The 21,282-nt window shown below is 34.3% G+C and overlaps 1 protein-coding gene across 6 annotated transcripts in view; it reads right to left on the bottom strand.

Moving 5' to 3' along the window:
• PDE4B (phosphodiesterase 4B) overlaps nucleotides 1-21,282 on the bottom strand; it is a 540,698-nt gene that overhangs the window by 354,052 nt on the left and 165,364 nt on the right. The gene's annotated exons all lie outside the window — the stretch shown is intronic.

The raw sequence follows: 21,282 nt of genomic DNA on the forward strand, positions 1-21,282 counted from the left end.
AGTAACTCCACCTACCAAATGCTATTGGCCCAAGATTATTTAAACAACTGCTCTCTGTTTCCCCCTTAAAAACATCCTCCATCTCTAAGATTTTTCACAAAACGTGTGAGGCTACTCTTCTCATCACAGTACGAACAGAATAAATCAAGGATTGTCAAAAAGCCTCCATAAAACAGCCTTCTAAATTCCATTTCTGATTCAAAGAGCTCATTTGCTGATTTTTTTTCCTCCCTTCTCTAAAAGATCCAGAACAGCATCAATATAAAAAATGTCAGTGAACAAGAAAACATTAGATTTGGTTCCTTCCCCCAAGGAATTTCAAGCCTAATTTTTATTCCAATAAACATTACTCTCATTCTTCTGTTTAAGCTCATTGTTGTCCACAGCAGCCACTCTATGTTGAGTATAAAGGCAAAGCTTCCACAACTGAACTGCAGGAAACAACTGAGAAAATGAGTGCTCCCAGTTAAAGTGGGAGTCCAAAGTCAGCCACCACATATGTGTTGGTGAGTGTGCAGGTAGGTAGATATATGCCTACTTGAGACGTGTGCGCACTGTGTTCACAAGGACTGTAAGTGACACATATGGACACGGGAGTCCAAAATACATCTCAAGTCCAAAAGCAGATCATTATAACTTGACATTTTATTTAGTACTGGCATGCAGCTTCTATACTTTAAAAAGCAAATTTAAAAATTGCATGGAAATGAAGGGAGACCCTCATTGCTATACAAAATTACATATAAGAGGTTGGGAAGGGAATGGGAAAATAAACAAGGAGAGAAATGAATTACAGTAGATGGGGTAGAGAGAGAAGAAGGGAGGGGAGGGGAGGGGGGATAGTAGGGGATAGGAAAGGTAGCAGAATACAACAATTACTAAAAGGGCAGTATGTAAAATTATGGATGTGTAACCGACGTGATTCTGCAATCTGCATTTGGGGTAAAATTGGGAGTTCATAACCCACTTCAATCTAATGTATGAAGTATGATATGTCAAGAGCTTTGTAAAGTTGTGAACAACCAATAAAAAAAAATTAAAAAAAATAAAAAAATAAATAAAAAGCAAATTTACATAGAAACAATATATATCATGGTGCTTGAAGTTTCTGAATGTTGTGAAATGTCTATACTAGTAATGATTCTCACCAGGACCACCCTGATCTCAAATAAATATGACAAAGCAGACTCGGGCTAGAAAGCAGGATTGAAAGGCAAGGGATGATTCATAGTACAATTTAGGTGAAAAGGGAAGACATTCATTTGCTCTACTAATGGGTAAGGTCTTCCACCCTCATAAAATCATTCATATATGTCAGATTATACTCTGTCTTAAAACATGCTAAATATCTCACAGTCTAAGTAAGAGCAGATCATCACCTACACATAGGACAATCATCCCACACCAGATCATGGGGAAGTGGTTCAAGCTTAATAGGAAAGGCTTAAACTTCCGATTTTAACAGGCACTACCTTGGGAAAGCTTATCAATATTCATACCCCATTTGAATCAAATGTATGATATGTCAAGATCATTGTATTTTCTTGAGCAACTAATAAAAAATATATTCCAATAATTAACTAAAATACATTATGAATAAAAACATAATCATGGAATTTTAGACTTGTGCTGAATCCTAGTGACCACCTGGTTCATCTCCTCATTCCAAAGCAGGGAAACAGTTAAGAGAACTAAGTGACCTATGCAAAGTCATACTGAGTTGATGTCACAACCAAAACTAAGGCTCAGGTTTTCTGATTCCAAATTGAATGCTCTTTAATCCAATAACAAAGTTGTGATTTTGGCCAAACAGACCCTAGTGTATATTTTTTTTAATATATGGAAATATTTTAACTGTCCTATTTGAGAAGACCTGTTATTAATAATATCATGGGAGAAGATATGGCTGATGCTACCTACTATTATGAAAAGTCAATTTGATACTCATCCCCAACAAAAATAGGACTGAAAATTGGGAAATGAGATAATGTGATTCTGCTATTACTTAAAGTGATTTAATAATAAAAATAAAATAGCAATTTGAACTCACTAAAGCTACTTTTCATATTTACTTTTCAAAGCTGCCAAAATACAGTGAGTATTTTAGGGATTTCTTTCCAAAAATATTATGGCAATTGTCACAATGCAGATCTAGTTATATGTAGAAATTGGGGTTCATAACAGAAAATGCTGATGTAAACTCACCGAAAGCAAAATAACAGTGCCATTATATACCTTGTCATCCTTATTGCCAATTCATGAGATATTGTGTGACATTCCACATCATTGTTTCCACCTTACATCCTATTCCAATGTCCCAGTTAAAGATGATTTTAGAATCATCCTAAGAACTAAGGTTCTCACAAATATGGAAAGTCCATTAACCCTAATTCTAAAAAATATTCAGGAGTATCAAAGACAGTTCACTGAAATATAAAATCAAAAAGATAGTCAGCCAGTGCAAAAATCTGAATTCTTTATCACTGATGGGAAGAAAAAAATGCATGTTGACAGGTAAATGCATGAAAGTTTGTTTCACGAATCAAAATGCCAAAGTTGGGGGAGAGGGGAACATAGTCAAATGCTAATGTCAAACATGAGTCAATAAGGCAAGAAGAAGGAGATGCTAAGAAAAAGTAAACAAAAGCACAGTAAAAGAAAACGGCCTGAAATTTTTAGCAAAAAAATACTGTTTTGAAGAGAACAGGACAGAAAACAAATAATATTTATGGGCCCCTGTGTAGTATCCAGGAAGGAGCTAACAAGTAAAGCGAAAAACCTTCCTGTCCATATATAATCCTTGGCACTTGTCACTTCAAAAGGAGGAATGAATAATTCTCAGTTTATCAGTGTACAAATATTTGCCCGATGAATTATTTGAGAATTCTAACTATAACTATGTCTTAGTATTAAATAATGAAAATTCCAATATCCATCTTCTATCAAAGCAATAAGAATCAAGAATTTATCATAGTAAAATAATATTAAAATTTTAAATGAAATTATAGAGTCAATAACAATCAAATAATGTATTACTAACAAATATTATGAAGATTGAAAACATTCCATTTTGCTAAATTGAAAAGGAAAGCCAATTAATTATAAGCAAAGACAATTATAAATTTGTAGTAGGAACATAATATTATGGTTTAAAATGTTTTTTAAAGTCAACAGCTTTGTAATAAAATCAGTTAAGATGAAAATAATTACATTCTCTTTATATTTAGTATCCATTGAACTTTAAAGATTGACTTGGAATACATTTTCTCTGAGTTGGAATTTTTCAACCCTCATAAAACTAAAGCATTTTACAAACATAAAACTGTAGTTTGTAATGATATTTTACCTGCATAACACTGACTTCAAAATAACATTACTCTCATGTACTGCAAATGCAAAGCAGGATATTTGAGAAGACAGAATTTAGACTATCAATATTAACAAGTAAATTATTAATGATATTATTTCACTATCTAGTTCCTTTTTGATAAAATAAATATCATCTGAGTACTGCCATGAGGCTCTATTCAATTAAAGACACTTAAATGCCCTTTCTTCAGTGAAAGGCAATGTAATGAGTATGAATGAACACCAGCCACCATATAAAACAAACACATGGCTTTACACATCTCTGCAGATCACAACTTCTCCCAATTTTTCTATTTCAGTTTTAAGGAACTGAGCTAAAGGATTATTCTAATATGATTGATGTTATATAACATCAACTGAATGAAAATAGTTTAAATTTAGACATCTCGGGAAAACACATTAACCGAGAAATCTCAAGAATGAAAGGGATTATGGGGCTGGCAGTGTAGCTCAGTGGTTGAAACCTGAGGCCAGGTTTCACTCAAAGCCCTGGGTTAAATCCCCATCACTATCCGCTCCCACAATAAAGGGTTATGGAGATATAACTTACATTTAGTACAGACCTACTGGGTATAGACATGGCAACAAGCATTCCAAGAATTGTTTTCATTTGACCTTCCTAAACATCTCAGACAAACACAGTTGAAATTGTTGATTTGACTTCTTTATATTGTGAGATCCTTCAGGGCTGGGCTGAGTCTGTATTTCTAGTATGTGAGACAGTCTGGCAGACAGCAGGCATTCAATCGCTATTGAATGTACATTATTTTGTCCACTTTCAGATAAGAACAACAAAATAAAAAATTATATAGCTATTAAGGAGTTGATGCAATAATCAAACCCAGGTCTTCCCACTCTTATTATAGCATCCATTCTGTTATACTTCACCAATGCCACACAATATTGTCATAAGAGAACACCACTAATGGGACAGGCAAGGAAACATACACTCCCAGAGTGCTCTAGTCAGACCACTGGCAGTTTATCCTCACAAGAACTAGGTGTCCTGAGTCTAACATTATCTACCATGCTGTCTTTATAAAATGATGTGAATGCTTCACATTTATCCATATGATGCTACGTAATCACTCATCATTAGTGAATTGGCGCTCCAAAAAAAAAAAAAAATCACTTACAACCTGCACCTCTTAGTAATGACACCTGATTCCTAGGGAAGAGGTGGGAAGCCTGTATGTAGATGCTTAAGCATGATGACATGTTTCTTAGAAATTGTAGTGTCAGGAAAGAACTGCCCATTCAAAACTCTCCAGAGATGCCTCAAAACTCAGTGGAATAGTCACAAAATAGTCCTTGGGGACCAACATGGGCCCTCCCATCCCCATCTGAAGTACCCCTCTGACTTAACCTCCTTCTACTCTCCCAAGCTCACTCTGCCCCAGCCATACTGACCTTGTTCACTGAGCATGTTGTTCAAGCATCCTTTTTCCCAAGACATCTGCATGGTCTGCTTCCTCATCTTCTTCCAACACTTGCCTAAATAGTACTTTCTTCATGAGTCCTCACACAGTCACCCTCTTTAAAACTACAATCTCCCCTATTTGACTTAGTTTTCTCAATAGTATTTGTCACCATATATAAGATAATAAATATCATTTAATTACTTGCTAATCATCTGTTTAATTCCCTTAGAAGTTAAGTTTTATAAGGGAAACGACTTTTTTGTTCACTCATTTCTATAGTCCTAACTCCAGAACAGTGCCTACCCCATAGTAAGTATTTAAATTAATACTTTGAATGAGTAAATCACTGATCTTCTCCGTGAAGAACAAAAGGGAGGGGGCATCAAACAAAACTGGATAAAAATCACTTTCTCCAGTTATAGCAAGAGATAATGCTTATCATTTTAACTATCTTTTTAAAATTATTATTGTTGTTATTCACATCCTTACTGTAGTGCACAGGTAGAATATAGGTGTTGTAGTCTATTCATTAAGTGGTATACTAGTAGGATAGACTTGCCAAACTCTCTCCTCATAGTGCTTTCTGGTATTGGCAGAGTAATTAGGTGCTTCTTTCACAAAGCACATTCTGAGAAGGAAGATCATGCAGAAGAAAAATGCTAAGGAAGTTCCTCTCTTTGTTTCCTAGGTCATTGTTAACATCAAGTTATATTAGCAAGGATGAGTCAGATCCTTAAATGCAAGAAGAGAAACTGTTCCCATGGTAGGTATTTTAAAAACTGTACCAAAGCGGGTACTCTAGTTCCCAGAGATAATACCAGCCTGTCAGCAAATTGCCTGAGAGGGTGATTTCAAATGAACAAAATATCAAGGACAAAGGCATTCAATGTTAGAAACAAAGCCATATTTGGGAAGACCTCTTTTTCTAACATGAGCTTTTATCTTTTAAGTAGGTTCTATCGTTTTGCAGTCTTCTATGAATTAGGTAAGAAAAGAATGATGCAATATTGATCCATCGTTAAAGATTTCAAAGGCAAATAATTACATAATTCTAATTTACTGTGATGCTACGAAGATTATAGAAAGAGTGTACCAACATATGAAAATGAAATGAAATTAAAACCATTCCATTACTCCTGAAAAGACAGTATGTAGGGATTTGTTTCATATTCACATTTGCAAACTATTTCACAGCAATAAGATTGTCCTAAATTAATATTTTAAAGACTTTTTAAATGGTACATAACATAACAATATTTCAAAAAATGCTTCAGAAATAGTGAGTCAGATCAAAATTGCCTCACTTAATGTCAATATTTGTTTATTCACTGCATATATTGCTAATTTTTGTAGTTCTTTTTATTCTAATTTGTTATATATGACAGCAGAATGCATTACAATTCATATAACACATATAAAGCACAATTTTTCATATCTCTGGTTGTATACAAAGTATATTCACACCATTCGTGTCTTCATACGTGTACTTAGAGTAATGATGTCCATCTCATTCCACCATCTTTTCTAATTTTAAATATGTTTATATTAGAAATCTTTGTTTGGGACTGGGGTTATGGCTCAGCAGTAGAGTGCTTGCCTCGCACGTGCAAGGTCCTGGGTTCGATCCTCAGCACCACATGAAAATGAATAAATAAAGTTATTTTAAAAAGGAAAAGTAAAATGTCTGTTAAAAAATATTTTAAAAAAAGAAATATTTGTAAATCCAGTAGCATTAATGATGATGGCTTTCTGGTTTATAATGAAGAAAATAGAATTTTTTTCTATCAAGACTTTCCATGAAATCCTAAAATTAAGAAGTAACTCTAATTGCATGTAAATATTTCATATCACTAAAACAATGCAATATTAGCATATTTAAATTCATATTGAGATATTTTGTATGTAAGCATGCTAAACTTTATAGCAAAGACTTTTAAGAAGAATCTATTTTAGAACACTTCCTTGATTACATTTTCATCTTTGTTTTGTTTCAATTTATCATGAAATAAAACTGACCATATTCTTACTCTCAGTACACTGTTCTATGAAATCTAACACAGGTGTGGATTCATGCAATCACTACCACAATGAGGATGTAGAATAGTTATTTCATCTCCAAGAAACCTCTCTCCTGTTACACCTTCATATTCACAATCTTCTGTCACCCCTAATTCCTAGAAACCCCCACCTGTTCTCTATCGTGACACTTGTACCTTTTCAATAGTGTCAGCTAAATGGAATCATACAATATTTAAGCTTTTGAGACCATCTTTGTTCACTCAGCATAATGTCTTTGAATTTTCAAATTTATTATTAGTTCACTAATTTTTATTGCCAAAATGCATTTCATTGTCTGGGTGTGACACAACTTGTTCAGTTATTCACCCATTGTTTTCCAGAATGATTATAATATCATTTTGCATTCCTACTAACTATATGAAGGCTCTGGTTGTTCTACATATTTACCAACCCTTCTTCTTGATAATATTTTTAGTGATTCCAATAGATGTACAGTGGTATTTTATATGGGTGTTATTTTTTGTTTCCCTAATGACTAATATTAATCATCCTTCTATGTGCCTACTTGCTCTCTGTATATCCTCTTTGGTTAAATATCCGTTCAAGATTTTAGCCCAGTTTTCAAATTTTGTTTCTAAGTCTTCTCTCCCAATCTACCTATTAGTGGTAACATAAAAAATTCTCCAACAGTTATACTTTGCATTGTTCCCCAAACTTAAAGCTATACCTAGAAGTAGAGTCAGAATGGAACCTATTACCCCTATCTTAACATAGAACCAAACCTTTAATAGATTAATATCATAAGAAAAATTATGAAATTTCCAAATTGGTTTTATAGTTATAACCCTTTTCATTAACTCTCTTCTCAAAACTTCATTGTTTATAACCTTGATGTTAGTATTTGCTTAATTTGTAGGTATTGCATCTTGAACCACCAAGGGTCATTTCCTAATGCTTACTTCTGCTGTGATTAATCCTCAATGCTACTGAGAAATGATATTACTGATGAACAATACAAGGTTTAGTGCCATTTGTAGTTATTTAGTGGGAACCTCTTCTAGCAGTGGACTCCAATTGCCTCCTAATTTGTATCTCTTCTCCTGACGGCTTTCCAAAGCGACAGTCTCCTTTCTTCATTGCTGTCATGATGTCATGATAATGCTTCAAAATATAGAAGTCTGAAAGGAACATCTTCTGTTTTCTCCTCCTCCTCATTTTATATTTCTACTAATTTATACATTCTTCAAACATATACTTACTGAATAGACACCTTGTGCCAAGAACAGGATTTCTATTTCTTTAGAAAGCCAAGTTTTTTCTTTGCATATTTGTTACTAAACATAAAATCAAAGTCTTATAAAGCTTTATGAAATTTCTATTACAGTTGACTTGATCAACTTTCCCACATAACATTATTGTCAACCACCTTTTTTGTTTATTTCACATTTGATGATACACACAGAATAAATCTCCATTGGAATACTTAGTATACTATTTAAGAAAGTAATTGCTTTCTGACATGTACATGCCTCACAAAAACTCTATACCCTTAGTGTAAGGAGCACAATTTATTCTTCTGTGTTAGCTAATTTTTAAATAAAATATAGCTTAATTTAACTTTTAAAAAAGCAAAATGATATCACATGGGAGATATTTTACACATACCCTATTAGTACAAATTTAAAGTCTGGCAATTTTAAGTGTTGGCAAGCCTGTGACACAATGAGGTCTCATAAACATTAGTTACATGTGCTATGATCACTTTGGAAAACAACTTGACACGATCTAGTTTAGTTGAGACTTCATTTCTCTTAGGACTCTTAGGAATATGTCCTAGAAACACTCATGACCACCAGGTGTCAAGTTCAAGGCAGTACTGTTTATATTAACAACAAACTGAATACAAATTAATTGTTCACCAATAGGAGAATGGACAAATCAATTGTTATACATTCATAAAACAACTGCAACAATAAAAATTAATCAACTGTATAATTGAATCTCAGAAATTTAACATTGAAAGAAAGAGTCATGAAATATGTTATTTTAGTAAACTTGGAAAATAAACTAAGAAGCAATAGTTTGTTTAGTGATACATAAAAGTGTGGTAAATTATCAACAGCAGGAAAGGGATGATAACTGGTAATGGTTGCCTTATAACTTTTTTATCTTAAATTATTTCATACATATCTAAAATACTTGATCATGATAAATGAATATTTTAAAACACAGGAATATGAATGAACATTAGGTATTCATTTATTGAGCTGGTCTCAGGAACATTATGTTGAGTAAGCTAGACCGATCTCTGCCCTCATGGTACTTACAGTATAATGGCAGAATTATCACAATCCAATTCTAATCATAACTATGAACCTATTTGCCACCTTATTCAATTGCTCATCTTTTAAAGGAAACCAACAAAGAATTCTCTTTTGTCTCAGTAATTGGGTCCTTCTCCCTTTCATGTGGATTATCCTCATTCTAACTATCCTACAAAATTAAATATGGAGAGATATTCTTATTCTGAATTCTGCATTTCTTTTCATTAGTCTACCCTGTCAGTCCCTATTCTTTGCTCATAGTTAGACCTTTGACCTTTCAAAAAATATCAAAGGAATGTAAATACCCATCCAATGACACATACCAATAATTTTTTTAAAAAATGAACAAACACATAAAACATCCATCTATTTTACCTCTCCTTGAATTCTAACTGGAACAAAGGTAAAGTTCTGCATAGTTTTAATTGTAATTAACAAGTTGGTTTTTCTTTATATTGAACAGAATTTTGACTCCAAGTAATGTGTCCTCACTGGTCGCACAGTTCTACCACCTGGAATTACAATGAATAAGCCACATAAGCCCTTCAAAAATGTGCTCTAATATCTTTCTTTTTACATCATAAATAGGTATACCTCTTCAACTATTCCTAGGTCACAGAGTTTAGGTAACCCTCATAAAAGGCTGAACTTCTGACATATACAATAGTAGTGGGGGAGGGCATACTAGTTTGCTGAGACAAGGACTACCATAACAAAGTGAAGAAGACTGTGTTGCTTAAACAACAGAAATTAATTATCTCACAGCTCTGGAGGTTGGACATCCATGAGAAGGTATTGACCAAGCTGGTTCTTTCTGTGCATTGTAAGGGTAATAATCTGTTTCAGCCCTCTCTCCCAGGTTTAATAGATGGGTGCTTTCTCCAACTGTCTCTTCACATTATCTTCCCTCTATCCATATCTCTGTATCTGAATCACACCTTTTTATAAGGACATCAGCCATACTGAATTAATGCCAACCATAATGACTTCATTTTTAACTTGATACTCTCTGTAAAGATCTGTTCTGATGGGTTGGGGCTTAAAACTTTGTGTTAGTTGGTGTTCTGTTTGTTCCCATAACAAGTATCGGAGTTAGACAACTTTCAAAGGAAGAGAAAAGGTCATTTTGGCTCAAAATTTTAGAGATTTTAGTCCATGACTGGTTCATCCCATTGCTTTAGGCCTGTGGTGATATATAACAGGGGAAGCACTTAGTGGAAACAAAACATTCACCTGATGGTGAGAAAGTGAAAAAGAGAGGGAGAGGAAGAGCAAGCTCCACAGTCCCCTTTGAGAGTATGACCTAAATGATCTGAAGACTTTTTTTCTTTTTAATGTTTAAATGAAAATTTTGTGTTTTTTAAAAAATTTTTATTTGTTCTTTTTAGTTATTCATGACAGACCTGAAGACTTTTAAGAGGCCCCACCTCTTAAACCTTCCACCAACTGCCACAACACTGCCATGCTATGGACAAAGTCTTAACACTGGACTTTCAGGAACACTGAAGATTCAAACTAACACAGACTTCAATATATGAACTGGGGAGTGGCACAAGTCATCCTGTAACGGTCTGTCCTTCAGCCCCCAATTCATGTCCTTCTCATACACAAAATACATTCACCCCATCCAAACATCTCCAAAAGTCTTTGTCAAGCCAGTATCGACATAAGTTCTGAGTCTCATTTAAATCATCCAAATCAGTTATGGGTAAAACATGGAGTATAATTCATCCTAGGACAAAGTTCCTATCCATCAATGAACTGTAAAACCAGACAGATTATCTGCTTCCAAAATACAATGGTGAAACAGTCATAGATTAGACATTCCTATTCTTAAAGGGAAAAGTTGGAAGAAATAAAGGGGGCATAGATACCAAACAAGTTCAAAATCTTTCAATCCAGCTAGTAGTGTTTTGCATGATATAAAACTCTCAAAAATCATGTTGGCTTCAAATGCAATACACCATCAGACAAGAGATTCCTCCACAGATCTTTGCTGCATAACTATACCTCAATTCTTTGCATTTTTACAAGATAAGTTGATTGTATCCATGATTTGCATACCCTTTTAACAAGGTGTCATTCACTCATACCCTTGACCTCCTTCCCAGAACATGGTTTCTCATATTTTAAAATATAAATATATTGAAATTTTCCAAATCTTCAAGTTCTGGTTAATTTTTTATTAATAATACCTCTTTGATCTGTCTCTCCATATTTGACTATAATCACCAAAGAGAAAACAGAATTTATTTGCAACACTTTGCTCAGAAATCTCTTCAGCTAAATATCAAGTTCATCACTTTTAAGTTCTGTTTTCCAAACCAAACAAAGCAAAACAAATAAACAAAAACAAAAATACAATTATGCCAGTTATTTTCCACTTTCTAACAAGGATCGTCTTCCTCTGGTTTACAATGAGATGTTTCTCATTTCCTCCATAGACCTCATCAGAAATACCACAAACATTCATATTTCTATCAATTGTCTCCTAAAGACATTCTAGAACTTTTCTACCACGCACTTCAAATCTCTTCCAGTCTCTGTGCATAATCAAATTCCAAAGCCATTCCTATAATTTAAAGTATTTGTCATACTAGAACCCTACTACTTCTGGTAGTATCATAGATGAAGTGACTTAAACAACAAATATTTATCGTCTCTGAGTTGTAGAGGCTAGAAAGCTAAAAATGAAGAGATGAGCAGAGTTGGTTCTTTCTGAGGAAAGGATCTGATCCAGCCCTTTCCCAGAATGAGGGAGAAATAAAAGAAGCAGAAGGAGAAAGAGAGCCAGCTGAGGAATAAGATATGATAAATAGTATTTATTGAGAGTTTTCTATGTATAAGGCACTTGATATACATTATGATCATATTCAATTATATAACATCCCTTTGAAGCAAATAATCTACACTGTACAGATGGAACAAATGAATTATAAAGTTCCAACAAATTATCCATGGTCACCTAGTTAATAAGAATAAGAACACAAGGCCATTGAACTCAAAACATTCACTTTAATCCACTCTGTATCACTGAAAAGGAAAAATGAAAAAATAAATAGATATTCTCTCAGCAAAAATATAACCCACCATATTAAAAATCTGCCAATTATAATTGTTATATCCTTAAACTAGAATCCCTTTGTGTCTTCATAAATGCCATATTTTAGTACATCACAAAGGAACTTGAATATTTGACAAAATTAGTTTTACCCAGGAAGTAAACTAATTTTATTAATGAGTTATTTTTTAAAACTAATTTTGTCTGAATGCTTTTTATATCAGTCAAGTCAATTTTGGAAGAGAAAATATTGACTTAGTGTGCCTTAGCACTTTATTAATTTGTAATTCAAAATTAAAATTCATTTGACTTTCTTGTGTTGTTAAAATATAAAAATTTTCTTACGTGCCTCCTTCACTTTCTTTCTTATCTTCAGTATTCAGGATAGAAATACAGTCTTACGATTCTATTCTAGCCTCTTTTACCTTCTAATAGAAAGTTCAGAAATTTATATTTGAGTACTCTGAGGTTAGGTACATAATTCTCATGACTATCATTACTATGAACAGTGATCTGGTGTGAAATCTACACAGGTTTTGCAAATGCTAGGCTGGAATTTGAAATGATTTGATTTGTGCTCCATTAGTTACAACCAATATTTTCATTTTATTTTTGGTAATTTAGAAATGTTTGAGGTAAGAGACTACATTATTAATAATTCTACTTTTGTTTTATCTCTAAAATTTTCTCCTTAATTTGATGAACTCTTAGAAGAAGGTGCCAATTCACATCAACCACCAAAGTAATATACATAGACTCTAATTCCTCCTTCCTATCTCTGCCTAGCACCATTTCTGGGTTTAATTTTCAGGATTTCCTGACATATATCAAAATTTGTTGGTATAGCATCCATTAAAATAAATGGACACTACTTGTTATATACTGCAGCCAAAAATTTTTTTCACTTCATTAAAATGTGAACAAAGTCCAAGTACAGCACATTGAGAACACAAATGAGAGTCACATGAAGTAAAAAATGAACACCAACATCCCCCCCCCTTATAAAAAGGGATTCATATTCCAAAATCACTGCCTATGATTACAGTTGTGGATTCCATCAGATTCTTACAGCTAAAGAAATGTGCCTCCTCGGGCAGAGGTCCAAATCTCTGAATCGTGACAGCAACAGCTGAAGACTAAAGATAGACAGTCAAAATACCATTTTCTGTACATTTTCAGTTGTTAAAAAAGCAGTTACAGTACATTATGTGTGAAGTATATTGTTTCAACTCTGTGATGGTTCTACTGGGAGCAAGATTTATGACAGAAAATATTGCTCTATGCCTTTACACGTAGTTTTTAAAGTGGTCACGGGACTTCTTTCTTAATGTGTTATTTTCAAATGCATTTTATAACAATGTGTATAATCATTATCAACAGAAAATCCTCATTTTTAAAAAAGAGCTGCATTTACATGTGGCCCCTGTCACATGACCAAGCATACATACTCCTCGGGGGATATTTTCTTTTACCCCTACCTGGAAAATACTTTCTCTAGATATTTCTGTGGTTCCCTCCCTTATTTCCTTCAAGTGTCTTCTCCTCATAAGGTTGTCCCTAATGATCTTATGTGAAACAGCACCTCCGTCCTCCTTTCCTTACCCTTTTCCTCTGATAGATACAATCACTCCCGGGCATTGCTATGGTCTGGCACACCCACTGGAATAAAAGTCCCTGAGCATAGACACCTCTAAGATTTTACTTACCACTTACTCCAGCACCTATAGCAGTGCCTGGCATATGGTAGGTGTTCTGTAAACATTTGCTTAATAAAGAAGAGTCACAAAGTTTGCCTGCAAAAGCTCTGGGCTACCGCGAAGCACCATTTGCCTCATTCTTAGTCACTTCAACCAAGTTCCTAGGCAATTTCATTTTTATAGCCACTGAGAAGAGATGTGGAAAGATGCACTCAGAATAACAGACCATAGGCGAGGATAAGCCTCGTCTTAAATTTACCACTGCTGGGGATTCTATTGAAAGCCTAACCACTTTAAGCCACCACTGCTGGGGTTTCATTGAAAGCCTAACCTTCCATAAGCAGACACATACTACAATTCTCTCTTCCTTAGAGGAAGAGAGACTGAAGGCAAAGCAGACATGAACTTGTGACCCTCCCAATGGAGTAGCTGTACCACCACCCAGCAGGGTTTGCTCTTTCAGATAGCACAATGGTAACACTGTGTACTGAGGAATGATTCACAGGAGAAGTAGGAGCTCTGCCAAACACAGGAAGGCAATCTGTACAGAATACTATAAGCTGAGAGGGCTTTCTTTTTATTTCAAAATGAGAAGCGAGCAGTTTGTGGGGGATGGTATCTGCCCAAGTGATGTTACATGTCCCTCAGGTAGAAGACCAGGGATCTGTGAATCACTTCTTTTTTTCTACGGTGGAGTGCCAGTAAAGGGCTTCATTTTAGCAAAGTAATCAAAAGGCTCTTTGAATTTATTTTTTACAGTTTTTCACAGCTCAATAAATATGGGAGACAGGAGAGGATGATAATGCTAAACATTAGGGAAATAGTTCAAATACTAAGTTAGATGACCAAAAATATATAGAAAGCAATAATGTTTAATTGTATTTGTAAAAAATATCTATTAAAATTCCAGTTGGTGAACAGGAATAAGATGCCAAGGTGAGAGACCTATACATCTGTATAAAATTCTAAAATCTTCAGTATTCAAAACATTAAGCTTGTTGTCAGGGAGATTTATGGTACGCATAATAATTCTCTTCTTAATTCCAAGCTATCATTTATACTGTCCAAAAACATGGCATTGAAATTAAGAACTATTTTGTCATAGATAACACTACATTTCCTAAAGAGTACTCCTGATACTTTTATTGAGATTAAGCACAAAAATACAACAATCTATAAAGAATCTGCATGTGAAAATACTTACATGAAAATAAATTAAACCCCTTGTAAGTTGGAGAGCAATCAAATAGAAGAATGACCTAAATGAATGAATTATTTATTAGAAGTCTGTGCTTTGAGATCAAACCTAAGCCAACTTCTTTATCACCCTTGAACAATTCCTTTGAGCTTTCTGTTTCTCAATTCTTTGTCCATGGACGTAAAATGTTCATACCAAGTATTCTGCAGGGTAATTCATGTAAATGAACAAATTACAATGTAAGATGTAAATGGCACTACATTTGCAATGCAATCTGGTACATATATTTAGAGAGCATATTCCTTACAAGATCTAAAAGGTGCTATAGACATTATCACGTTCATTTTTAGGTATTATCTGGAAAGAGAGAAATTCCGGCCTCAATGTGACTTCAAGCTTCTAACACCGTCATCTTCTGGATGTTTATCCATTTAACAAGCTTCAATAAAGTAAAACTTTCTCTTTGGGACCTAAAGCAAGTTTTCAGAGCAAAGGGAAAATATGGTATGATCTTTAGGATGATATAGAGTGAGTGCCTGAAGATGAGAATATGTAATGCTTCTTGGAACAAAGAACAAGAACAGGACACCATTGGCCCCATCTTCCTATCATATCCAGAACAATCTTTTATTAGTAGTATTGCAAAGTAAAAAAAAATGTACTCAAGGGGAACAACTGTTTGCTGAGGGTTTATTTCAATTAAATGCTAGAATTTTCAGGTTATGCTTAAAATACTTCCATTATACATGTTTTATTATCAAGAAACTAAAGAGGGGTTGAGGCTGTGGCTCAGCAGTAGCACACTTGCCTGGCATGTATGAGGCACTGGGTTCTATTCTCAGCACTGTGTATAAATAAATAAAATAAAGGTCTATCCACAACTAAAAAAAATTTAAAAAGAAACTTTGTAGAGAAAATTTGAGGCTCAATAGATGCTCAAAGCACTACTAATGGTATTCCCTAGGCTTTTCTGTCTGTGATTCTTTGTTACTTTCATCATATCAGTGGATGGTACCTCCAGAATCACTTGGGGTTATACTTCCTAAAGGTATTTTGGACCTGTTCTTAAAAGACTGCTACCTTCTAAATCAGAAACTCCAGAGGTGGCGCTTAGCAATTTGTGCTTTGACAAGTCTTCAGGTAATTCTAATGCACATCCAATGTTTGTGAACCATTGTATTCTGCCAGTTGATATCATGTAATCTCATCATGTATTGAAATAAAAAAAGAGGATGTCCACATTAAATCTAGTTAGTCAAGTTTCTTAAATACAGATTTACTGGGCTAGAAAGTCACTTCAGTTAAGACAGTGAGCATGTGCTGTCTCAAACTCAGAATGCTTACACCAGGATGAAAAATGGGTATTATCTCATGTGTCAAGCCAAATAATTGGTTGTGACTGCCTGAAACACCAAGATAGGAGGTTTTTGCATTCAGTGGGAAAAACTGCCATGATCAATGTCTGCCATGGACCAGGAAGAAGAGGATTATAGCACCCAGGCAGTGGAGAGAGATCAACAGTGAGCATCTGTAATTATGTTGGTATCTGAATATTTCCTATGCAAGAAGCCAACATAAAGACATCATTTTAAATACTGATGGTTTACAACAGAGAGAATTTAATTGAATCAAAACAACCCATGATAATTACAAGCACTGTCCTACTTCTTGTGGTCGGACGATTATTGATAATGTTTTTCAATAATATCTCTGAGTTTATTAAAAATACTCTTACTATGGCCACATCTAGAGAGGAGATCTCTAAATAGAGATTGGAAGAGAGGAGAATAATGATCTAGAATTTCCATCTTGGTGAATTAAAAATTATCCCTGCACTACAGTTGTTGTGTCGTATAATATGTTTTGCATCATGATTGTTTCCAATTTGCCTGATGTGCGAAAATATCTACTCCCCAACCAAACTGACAATCTCCTTTAAAGACAGAGATCTTATATTCTTCTTCTTATATTCTTCTTCTTTGTGTTTCTCCCACAAAAGTTTCCTGTACTCTTTTGCTCATAATAGCACTCAAATATTTATTAAAAATAAATTAACAACAAAAAGAAAATAGCTACCAATTCCTGGGTGTCTACTCTGTTTTAATAGCTTTGCAAATGTTATAATAACTTACACAATGTATTTTCATCTCCCATTATACATTTAAAGAAAATCATGTTCTGAGATTCAAAGCCAAAGACCACTAAATACCAAAGGCTTTATTCAAATCCAGCTCTGTCTCACTCCTAAGTTCTTTCTTCAATAAGTATATCTTCTCTAAAAATCAATTGCTTTATAAAAATAGACTGAATAAATATAAGAATAGCCATTGTGTTTGACTGTCTACCTTAGGAAACCTATATTTATTCATAATCATCTGTGAATTGAAGCATTTCTCTCTCATCCCTTTACCTCCAGTGTACTTTTATGGAAGTAGGACTACATGAAGGAATATTTCCATGAGGCATTCCAATTAATGAGGAAAAAGTTTTGGTTGTGGAACTGTTTTCCTCCCTCCTCTCCCCCAATATTTTGAATTTTAGCTAATGCTCACAGCTGGGTAGCCCTGGGTTTTCCTGGAAAAAGTAGAAGGGACAGATTTTCAGCCAATAGAACACTTTGCTCCTAGATCTTCGCCTAAATCCAATCAAAGAATATTCAAGGGCTGGGGGTGAAGCTCAGTAACATGTGGAAGGCCCTGGGTTCAATCCCATACCATTAAAAAAAAAATCAAGACAAAATAGTGACTAACCTGGAAGTTTACTAAGGCAACAATTTATCATGTTCAGTTTTAAAGTATAAGGCATGACACAAAGTAGCATTCAATGAATGAATGGTAGAGAAGTTAAAAACTAGAATGTGTTATTTTCTCCTCTCTTTATTGAAAAGGTATATTTATAAGAAAATTCATTATAGAATACCTTCATCTAGGTCAGAGAAAATAAATCAAAGTAATGATATAGAAACACCAAGTCAGTCAGAATACATTGAATAGGATATAATCTCATAACTTTTCCTCTACTTCCAGTCAATTTTTTTTCAGTAAATAACATAGCGCTTCAGGTTGGTTCTGTCTCTTATCTAATTCCACACTCACCAAGTGAAGAATGACCTTTAGTCAAACTACTTTCCGTCCAAGAAAGGGTGAAAAAGAAGATTACAGCTTGTTCCTTCCTCAGAAAGATATTCAGCTTCACTACACCCCTTCTAAAATAATAGAGAACTGCAAAAAGTTTTATGAAAAAATAATCCTAAGACTCAAAAGGTCTTCACAGATTTCAGAAGAACTCAATAGCTTTAACAGATACATAATGCAAAAGACAAAAAGTCATTGGTAAGATGGCAAGAGAAATGTCTGAACTTGATCAGCAGGCCATTTAAAGGAATAATCTCCTAGCTTTTAGGAGACTGTCCATCCAAAATGGGAGACTGATTCCCAAAACAAACAACTATTTCTCCACAAAATGTATATATCAAAACACAACTGTAAATGAAAGCACACAGAATCCAAATGCTTAGAAACTTAAAGTTCAAGTATATCTATTTGAAAGAAATAGAGAATTATACAAAAGCAGTCATTAATAATTATTTTTTGGTACCAGAGTCACTACACAAACTGGCAAGACCAGTATAATTTTATAACAGAGAAGTAATGGTGATGGGTGGCTATTTCTAGGTGGCACAGACCATGACTTTGTATTCCTAAGATAAGGACATAGCATTTCAAAGTCGAAACGAAGAAAAGAGCATATCCCACTTTGCTTCATTCTTGACAACAAAGGTCATTTCTGAAACCTCTTAAATGATCTATTGTTATAGTTACAGGAACATAGCAGAATACCTGCTTAGGCATTCTAGAAATGATATTTAGAGTTAGTCGATTTTGGCACTGATCGTTCTCCTTCATTTTTATTCTTGATTTGTCAAAAAGAGCTGATCATGCTGATAGCTGCATCCTCTCTGAACAATGTCAAGAACTCTCATATTCACTTTTAAAGTAGTTGGAATAAATATCACTCTCAGCACTTTTATTTCACTTCAGCTACACATCACGCTTCCAACTATGCCGATAGCTTTAAATGTGACAAAACTATTCACTAATGGGTTCTTGAATTTAAGTCACACAAGGCTCTTCATGAAATGATCACTTTAGAAATCTCCCCAGTATTCCCATTACTATCTATTAATAAAAAATCTAAATAAGTACTTTGTACTGCATAGAGTTTCATAGCTGAGAGAGCCAATGACTATTATAACAAGTCTGCTGCTTTCTAACAAACACATTGGTACTTCAAAGAAAATTTAATGGAGTTTAATGGAGAAAAAAGCAACAAAGTTGCCAAAGGACCAGCTTCCATTTTTCTAAGTATATTCATAAGATTTTAAAGTACAAGAATTAGTCACCCACTCCATTGCCTGGACCCTATCACTGGAGAAGTAAGCTGAATATGCAAAGACCCATTTTGTGTGCCTCTAGGTCTCACTGTCTCTAGTTGATCCTTGGCTGTTCTGAACATCCCAGACTGACAATATCACTCTCTTGCTTTGTAAAATTCATTAATTCCAGGTATCTGCCAGATAAATTCCAATTCTTTTAGATAATGCCTTTCCGGGAGCTCTCTGATCTCTCCTTTCTTATCTGGAAAGAATATGCTGAGACAAACCCAAGTCAAGGTCCTATTCTGTTGGCCCTGCAATCTTCTTTCAGTATCATCTCCTGCCACTCCTCCCCACCTCTCACATTCACAGGCCTCCACCTGCACATTTTCATGCTTCCATGCATTTAATTATTCGTGTTACTTGTCACACTTCAGTGTTCTCTTCTCTACACCAGCCCATCTCACCTCAAGACCCTAGTCACATCCCACTCCATTATCCACTTGTGAAGATCTCACAGGTCAGTTTTCCACAAGTTCATTAGTGTTTCCATTGTACTCAAGAGGTTCTCTCACCATAGTACATATTTTTCAATTGTTAATTACATATTAACCTGTATTTTTCCAGTTGACTTTGAACTACATGAGAATATGAACTATTGTTTCTTATTGATCTTTGTGTCCTAAATTCTTACTAACATGTAAGACCTACTGTACATACATAATCACTTTGGGTTGGTTAAGAAAATATAAAACCAGAATCCTTAATAGTGACATATGCTAGTACCACCAAGTCAATAGGCTTCCAAATGCATGCAGTACTCCTCTCAAAGGGCAACACAAAAGAATGAGTCTCATCTCTAATCCTGTATTTCAAAATGTACTTTCTGTTGTTAGGCATGTACTGACAGGACCTGTAGGACTCTTGAAATATAACTTTCTTTAAAAAATTATTATTTTACTTGTAAATTTTTAGTTAAAACTATGTAAAATAAATTTGAGTGCCTCCTACATTGAAGGAGCATAATAAAGTTGTGTTGAACAAGTGAATAAATACATTAATAAAATTATTAACATATATATAAATAATACTTCAGATTAAAGATGTAAATTAAAAGGAATTCTAGACTGTTTACTACTTTAGTTGAGTAATGAAATCAGTCTTTGATACTGATATCTGGAAGTACTTGAGAATCTAAAATGATTTGACAAATTTCTGGCTTAGGACTAAACATTAGAATGGATAATTAGCAGAGTACTTTCAAAGAATAATACTGAAATTAAAAAGCAAACCAAAGCCCTGAAGAGTCTACTAAAGGTGGTGGGGGGTCATTAAAAAAATCTACTATAACAAAATCCTAGAGCCATTGGCAAAATTACAGAAGTATGCTTCATCACAGTATTGTTATATTTCTAAAATTTGAAGATATTGATAGAATTCCACCAATGTATCATATAATGCAGTAAATCTTTTTGAGAAACTAATGCTTTGACATTATATTGGTCAACTTTCTCAAGAAAAAGTTTACTTTGGGCTCAGAGTTTGAGAGGTTCAGTCCATGGCTGACCGATGCTATTGTTCTGGGCCGGAGATGAGGTAGAACGTTATGGAGGAAGGGTGTAGCAAACAAAGTAAAGCTGTTCATCTAAGGGTAACCAGCTCAAAAGGAGCCAGTGTAAAGATACCATCCCCAATGGTATGCCCCAGTGACGGACTTCCTCCAATCATACTCTACCTGCCCATTTACCACCCAATAGTCCATTCAAAGTATTAATCCATTAAATGGATTAATCCACTAATAAGGTTACAGGTCTCACA

The sequence above is a fragment of the Spermophilus citellus genome (assembly GCF_964194105.1).
Source record: "Spermophilus citellus genome assembly, chromosome: 9".
In the NCBI taxonomy this organism is placed as follows: domain Eukaryota; kingdom Metazoa; phylum Chordata; class Mammalia; order Rodentia; family Sciuridae; genus Spermophilus; species Spermophilus citellus.